The following is an 8,358-nucleotide window of genomic DNA, read 5'->3' as shown; positions in this document are numbered from 1 at the left end:
CCCACCTTAATCAGTCTGCCATGAGTCTTCAGAGTGTCCCATGCTGGTATAAACAACTTAAAACTGATACAGATTGTTTAAGCATTTACTACACTTTTTTGGAATACTTCAGTTCAAACACAGTTGAAAATATTGAATACTGGCACAAGATATAAACTAATGGTAAAATAAATCTAATAATACCTTCAAAATCCTGTATTGCTAAATATATCTTTCAGTTGGTCCTCTGTGGCTGCGGCTGTGGTTTGGAGGACTGGTTTTTCAGGTTTAACTGATGTGTTTGGAGCCTCCCCCTCACCAGCTGCACAACAAGGGGACGACAAGCTCTGGATATGCAGGGTGGTCATGGTCAGGACAGTCCAAATGGGGGGAAAAAACATATGTTACCAAGAACGATACAAACACAGACTTCTCAGGGCCAAGTGTATAACCCAACCAAGGACAGTGTGTGTGACATTTAAACCCCATATCCCCTACAGCAGCTAATATTTATATGAATATGAATGTGGTCCTAAAGAATAAAGAAGAGGACAAGAGGAGGGTTTGCCCTTCCCTTCCCTCTGTCTCAATCAATGGCAGCAGGAGGAGTTTTGATTTATGTTTCCCAGGATCTGTGCTCCAGGAACAACCCCAGCTGTTCCATTGACACTGCTGAGGCCAGGGGGGGAGACGAGTAATGTAATTAACCACTGAATGAATGGAGGAAGATGGAGAGATCGGTCTGTGAGGCATGGGGGTACAGTTGCCCACTGATGTTCCCATATGACAGAGCGATATCTCAGCGTGTACAAAAGCCCTGCTCCGATGTCATCCTCTCAGCATAATTAAATGAGATAAAAGTCGCAGTGGAGGAGTGAGCCTTAAAGCCTGATGACTGTTCCAGTGTGGCGCTCTATAGTGTCGGTTCATATTTCTGTGATATAAACATGCTCAGTTACATCTTTGCTGGGCAGCTCAACAGCTCGTGCACATGCTGGAGAATCAACAGATGGGGAGTGAGTATGAAGCGTAAGGTTCGACCGACTTGAGAGCTGTCAATACTTATGTTTGTGATTAATTTTCTAAATTAAAGGAATACTCCACCAAAAAACTGAGTATCAAATCATCACTGCCTGCAGGCTTGAATTCCCCTTTTAGCATGGCTAAAACTGGAGATAGCAATGTCTGACTGTAAGTCTGTCTGTTGGTCCACCACTTTGTTCTATGTTGTTTGACCTAGTTGTTGTTGGTCTGCTCTTAAACTGTCATCCACTAACCAGAAAACATGAATGCAGATATATTATTTAATGAATTGATGCACTAGTGTTGCAACCAATACAGAGCATCCCAACAAAACCAGTGAACCATTGCCTCCAAGTGTCCAGTGTCTCCAACCACAGTACATGTTTCAAGATGTTTTACTGTACCGGTTAATATTAAAATATTATATATCAGATTTAAAATTGGCATGACTACTGCCAATTTAAATGTCTCCTTGTTAGTGTCTAAAAGTCTGAGAAACAGCGGTTAGACCATCATGAGACATTAAATTTGGCAGAAAACATCAAACAGACTTGAATTCTGCATGTTCCAGTTAGCAAAATGAGAGGTTTGTGACTAAAGAAAAGCAACAACATTTAGCTTTGATGACTACAGTGTGGGCAGGCAGGGTCTGCGCTTGCAAGCCTCCTCACCACCCCTCAAAATGCTGTTGCATTAATGATGTGGTTAATGATGTCATGTAATCAATGTTTCCTCACAGTGCTGCGCTCAAGCTCCTCAGCCCAAAGTGGACATCATCAAATGAAATCAGTGAGTGATGGTATTTGCACACAGCGTTGCGGTTTTGACAGTAATTTGACAGACTCAAACATCCATGCCAAATTTGATGTTAACTGGCATAAACCCAGAAAAATACAATTCTTGTAGGTGGATTAGTGGCTTTTGAGGGTGGACAGACAAACTTCACTAATAAAGGCACTATGAAACTGTATTCCTTAAATTTTGACATTCAAATGCCATTACTATACCCATTAATAACCAAAGGCCCTGCACCCTCATGATTAACCCACACAGGTGATTTTAATTATTTTGCCTGATTAGACCTCTTCTCAGGACTGTGTGGGAGTTTACAGACTGTTTGCCATCTCACAGGCTCCCCTGTTAGCTTTTTGCAATTGTTAAGACAGGACAAAGAACAAAATTTTAAAAAATACAGATTCACCATTTTTATTTGAACACAGAGTCTAGTAAGCTTATGTAATTCCAGCATAACTCCTCAACCTGATCAGAGGTCTAATCAGACAGATTATCTAACAACACGTGTGTGTTGCTAATGTGTGCAGGGCTTTTAATTTATACCTTAAATGATCTTAATTTTTCAATTAAGCTGAAAATTTAACAATGAATTTCATGTTATTTGGTAAAGTTCAGGAATGTGTCACCCCTTAAAAAACTCTTAAAACATGCAGAAACGCCATTAAAGCTCCTGAATATATTATAATCCATTATTTTATCCATTAATTAACTCCAGATTTGGGGTGAAGCCTGCACTTATACTTTCATTAAGGACAAGTACAATGTACAAAGGGATAAAAACTGTGCAAATACTCCATTAAAATCCCTATAATCCATTAGTTTTCCCTATTAATTATGGCCAAATTTATGGTGTAGGCCACCTAAAGACATGAACACCATGGAATACCAATTCTTTAAAATATCATTAATTTTCACCTGAAAAGCCCTAGATTGTAATTACTGTGTTAATTTAGACTTTTCAAATTAAGTTCTTTCAAAGGAGTTTGGTTTCCACCTTTTCAAACACAATTCCTTACATCTTAATTAAAGCTGGTCTGTTTTCAGGTGTAAATGAAGAATGAATAAATTTAGAATTCATGAAATTCTTGTTCCATAATGAGGAAGAGAGGTGTAGAGCAGGAAAGGAGACCATGAACATGAGAGAGAGACATCATCACTATGGTGTAAGTAATCTGCCCATCCCCCTTCACAGCTCTGCTCTACTCTGCTGTGGGCTCACACACTCGCATGTTAAGGCAGTCCTCAGCACTAAACAGCTTCAGCATGGTATTTAACCCCCATGTTTTTACTAAAGCTTCAGTAAGACAGATCTACATTTTTCACGGTGGATGACTGGGATAAGGCTTGTACCACGCACATGAAATGTGATGGATTAGACAGCAGGATTGGGCTGATCTGAGATTGCCAGTATAAATTGATATTGTTTAGACTTTTCATGTTTCAACTTGACTTAAGCAAATGAAATCATCATTGAAAACTCTTTGCTTTGCTTTAAAGGAACAGTTAAAATTTGGGGGAAATTTGCTATTTCACTTTCTTACCGAGAGCTTGATGAGAAGATCGATATCGAAGTCACGTCTGCGTTAATTACAGACCTTGAATCAGGATGCATTTAGCCTAGCTTAGCATAATGACTAGAAGTAGGAGGAGACAGCTCTTGACTTTTCCTGTTGAACAGAGCTATTGGAACTATTTTTTGACAAAAAGTGTTGCCAAATATGGTCAGCTGCAGTTGGTCTATACAGGCAAAATGCACCAAACCTGACAACCTCACTGTGACGACAAGAATTGGTGAAGCTGTTGTTGGCCAAGAAATAGTTCAGTTTTTTATGTATGGGTTAAACAAATGAGATACAATATGTTAATTAGTGAGCTTTAGAGGTGTTGGTAGGTATTTTTGTCTATTAACCAGGCTAACTGTTTCTCCTAGCTTCCGGTCTTCATGCTAAGCTAAGCTAATCATTTCCTGACTCCAGAAACAAAGGCATAAGATTGGTGTTATCTTCTCATTCCTAGAGATGCTTTGCCACTTATATGATTTCAATACTTGGCTTTCAACGTTGTCTGTTTTAGTGTCCTGTTTTTGTAAAAGCTGCCTAGTTTTGAAACCAATACTGCATTTATTTTGGATGGATTATATGGATTTGTATGACTTAAAAAATGTCAAATTTAAAGACATTATATATGTACAGGTTATCCAGTACAGTACAAATGTATTGGAATCCGTATCAGCTTTCAATAACTGAATATCATGGCTGTGTGTCTAGTTTTCCATCCATCCATCTCCTGCTATCTCTTATTGCAACAGCAACCAACTCTCCCTCAGCTAGTGACATGAAGAATAATAGTGAACCACAGGGCAGTAGGAGCTTTATACTTTACCGGGCACACTCCTTAACTATTATAATATTATCTCTACTTTTTTGCCATATTTCTTAATGAGTGTGGGCACTATAGGCTTCTGTTCATGCAATGTGAGTTTCTTTCCTTTTTCTGTTTAGCCATGCTGGCTATTTATGCTAATACTACCCATGCCTTTCACAGGGAGCTGAAGCAGAAGTTAACTAACATGACAAACAAATGTCTTACATGGTCTGCACATACCTGCCCGCACAATGCATTATTTCCTTTGAGCAAGAAGATTGGTTCAAAGGAAAGAGAGCAATAAGTAACCCATGTAACAATTGTTGGAATAACTGGTTAGTATATTAGTCACAAATGCAAAATGGAAATTCATTTACATGAAATGTCCGTTGTGGGTAAATGGCCACCAAATGACAGCAACCATCACCATCATTGTAAATGTGACAACATGTGTATTACGCTTATTATCACTAAAACCTTGAGAAACTTTTGAGGTTCCCTAATTGTGAAAGCCCAAGGGGTTCTTCAACTCACACAGCAATTAATCCTTAAACTAAAATTAGGGCATGAAATTGGAGTTAAGATGTCTTGGAAGGACACTATGTTTAGACAAAACCCCTCTGGCACACTGTGTAAGGTATAATATTTTTAAGGAATGGGAAATTTACTTATTCACTTTCTGTGAGAGGAATGAGATGGGAAGATCTCATCTGTGCAATAGATACAGAGTTGGAGTCAAGATGTGTTTAGCCTAGCTTTGCATAAAGATGTGAAAACAAGGAAACCGTTAGCCTGACTGTGTCCAAGATGAAAACACATGCCTACCAACACCTTTAAAGGACACTAATTAACCCACTGTGTCTTGTTTCTTTAACCCATACAAAAAGAGAAATGTAAAAATGACAATGTGTTTTTTTTACATAGTTGCTACATGCTATAACTATTGACGAGCAGTAAAGGTTTATCTATCCACCAGTGTCTCTGTCTACAGTGTGGGTTCCAGTCGGTGCTGTATAGGCATGAGAGTACCAAATCTGGCAATCTCACTGTGATGACAAGCCATCAGTTAGCTGAGCACAGCACATAACCGGTCTGCTGTTTTCTCCACAGTCTTTATGCTAAGCTGGTCAAATTATTTCCTGACTCCAACTCACAATGTAAATAAGACAGTAAATAGTAGCATATTTCTCAAAATATTGAAGTGTTTCTTTAAAAATGTGCAACAGGGAGCATTGCAGCTACATCAAAATATTAGCTGAGAACACAAGTTGCACCAGCAGGAGAGCAGACACATACAGTCTGTAAGAATATACAGTATGTTTCCATAAAATGTAGGAAGAACAGTCAGTTTCATCTCAGACTGACCTGCCTCCCTGCCTGCTGCTTCTGTTAAATCTCTAATAGGAGGAAATGGCTTGTGGTGAGGAGAGGATCCAGCCCTTCTGTGGGAGTTTAATTCAATCACAGCTCCGGTCAAAAATGAATTAAAACTCTCATTAAGCCCCCCCTGTGTTCCAGAAACTAAGCTGGCTGGTAAGACTCACAAGTAGAGATCGGGGTGTTACATAGAAGCATCAGTCAGCTCTGCAGTTATCTGTGTGTGAGTCATCCATCAGTCACTAACTCCATCATTTTGTTATTTTAATTTGCAGTGCTTGCGCTCACCCACACAGTGAGCTCAATGAACCCGCTTGCAGATGATCCAAACAGCAGTATGTGGACGTCGTGTTGTTGTTTAATCTGAGCGAGTCCTAGTTTGACAAAATTGAGACAGCAGTGCTCCCTGCTTAGACTTCATATCTCACTGAGCACAATGAGGATAATACACTGCGATCCGCATCACAGGGCCATTGACCTTTCCACAGTACACTGTAACTAACCACTTTGGACTGTGGCCATTTATTATATGGAGCACAGCAGCAGAAAGTGTTGTTTTGTGCGAGGGAGAGGAAGAGGAACCTGTGTGTTGTAACCCCACAGGAAAACATCTCTGTGCCTCTGACCACTAAAGTGTTTCTGCTGCAGGACCAATTCAGCCTCTCTATGTCGCTTCTGAGCAGTAGCTTTCATTATCACTGGACTCACACTAAACACATTGTTACATCTATTGTCAGGATACAGTGGCTCTGACACTTGCATTTAAGCTTATTCTAGCATGCCAGTTATTCCTCCTGGATTTAAGAAAATGAAAGATGTGAACAAATTCATTTTCACACAGATCATTTTTGCAAGACTTGTGACATTTTGATTCTCTGCCATGTGGAAATAAGATATGAACAATGCAAGGTGCTCTATGCTAAAACAGTCTGATGCTGATAAAAGCCTGGTACAGTGTGTGAAGCTAAACCAAACATTTATTCTTCTTTATCAACCGGCTAAAAGCATTTACACATGAGGAAAATGCTTCTTTTCCTCTCTTCTATAGTCATGATGAAACGTGAGCTCCCCCTGCTGTTACAAAGATGGAAAACATCTCTGGTGTGCTGCCTTCAAGTGCTCATTATAGTAAATGGACCAGGGAAAGAAGTAGTAGATGTGAGGAATTTATTTAAGTACATGTATTCAAGTATTGTAGTGTAGTGTAACAGTTTTGAGGCACTTAATAATAATCCAATCATATTATATATATAATAATATATCACTCTGAAAGGAGCCGTTCCAATGAGTAACTTGACTTTTGATACTCGTACAACTTGCTGCTGACACTCCTAGACTTTTACTTAAGTAAAGTTTTAAATGTACTTAAATGTAGTACAGTTTTGAGGTAATTGTACTTTACTGAAGTATATGCACTTTAAGATAGTTAATATTTTCCACTACATTTCAGAAGCAAACACTGTACTTTTGCTTCCCAACACGTTTTTACTGCTGTAGTTATGAGATATGAAGACTTTACATGACACTACACAGTTACAGTTTATGAAATATGATGAATTGTCATAGATAGTAATCAACAAACAGTAATTCAAGAAAATAAAATGAATCTCTCTCGACTGCATCATTAAATACTGCTTACATGTTAGTGCATTAGTAATCACACTCTGAAAGGGGCTGTTCTAATGAATACTTTTGCTTTTACTTTCTTTACTTCTGGACTTTTACGTAGTGTTGTAAGTTAAGTTTTGAATGCAGGGCTTTTCCTTTTAATGGAGTATTTTTACATTGTGTTGCTGCTTTTACCTCTAAAGAAAGATCTGACTACTTCCACCACTCACTGCATGTAGGTGGTGCAGAGCATGGAATCAGTATAAACAAATAATGATAAAATCACTATCATCAAAAAATATATATAATAACTTTTAAATAAATAACTTTTTTCTTTAATATTTTTTAATGTTATTTTTGACATATGGTGCATATACAGACAGGTGACAAATTAAAGGAAGAACTGGTCCAGGTCTGAATGCTTGACCCCTACAGTGAGGGGATCTGGTGGCTCTGTTATGCTTTGGGGGGCATTTTGCTGGCATGGTTTGGGTCCACTTGTTCCCTTAGAGGGAAGGTCACTGCAAATCAGTATAAAGTTGTTCTAAGTGATCACCTTTATCCTACGATGAATCATTTCTATCCTGATGGGAGTGGTCTCTTCCTGGATGACAATGCCCCGATTCACAGAGCACGAGGAGTCACTGAGTGGTTTGATGAGTATGAAAATGATGTGAATCATATGCTATGACCTTCACAGTCACCAGATTTCAACCCTACTGAACACCTATGGGAGATTTTGGACTGACGTGTTAGACAACGCTCTCCATCACCATCATCAAAACACCAAATGAGGGAATATCTTTTTGTAGAATGGTGTTCCTCAGCCTTGGCATTGATTCTACAAGCCTCAGGAACTCTTCTGGAGGGATGAACACCATTTGGTCACTCGTCTGTATGTATAGTAGCATAAATTCTGCAGCTTCATGTTTCATATAAACAGCAGTAATTTAAGATCACCACATACAACAGTTCACCTTAACCTCAGTTAAATACTGCTAGAAAAATATCTTTCCACAACAGGGTTTGGTGATGGCAACCAAATTCCAAATATAGAGAAAAATAAATAAAACTTTTTTTTTTAAGTGGCTCATCCATCCCTTCTTCTCCTTCATGTTAATAATGGGACATTAGACCCAAATAAAACTGAATTTAAACTTTTGGGGAAACTTCTGTTACTTGCGAGGAAATGTATATGACTTAAATGGATTG

This window comes from Thunnus maccoyii, chromosome 15 (assembly GCF_910596095.1).
Source record: "Thunnus maccoyii chromosome 15, fThuMac1.1, whole genome shotgun sequence".
Taxonomy (NCBI): domain Eukaryota; kingdom Metazoa; phylum Chordata; class Actinopteri; order Scombriformes; family Scombridae; genus Thunnus; species Thunnus maccoyii.
Note: the sequence above shows the minus strand (reverse complement) of the source record.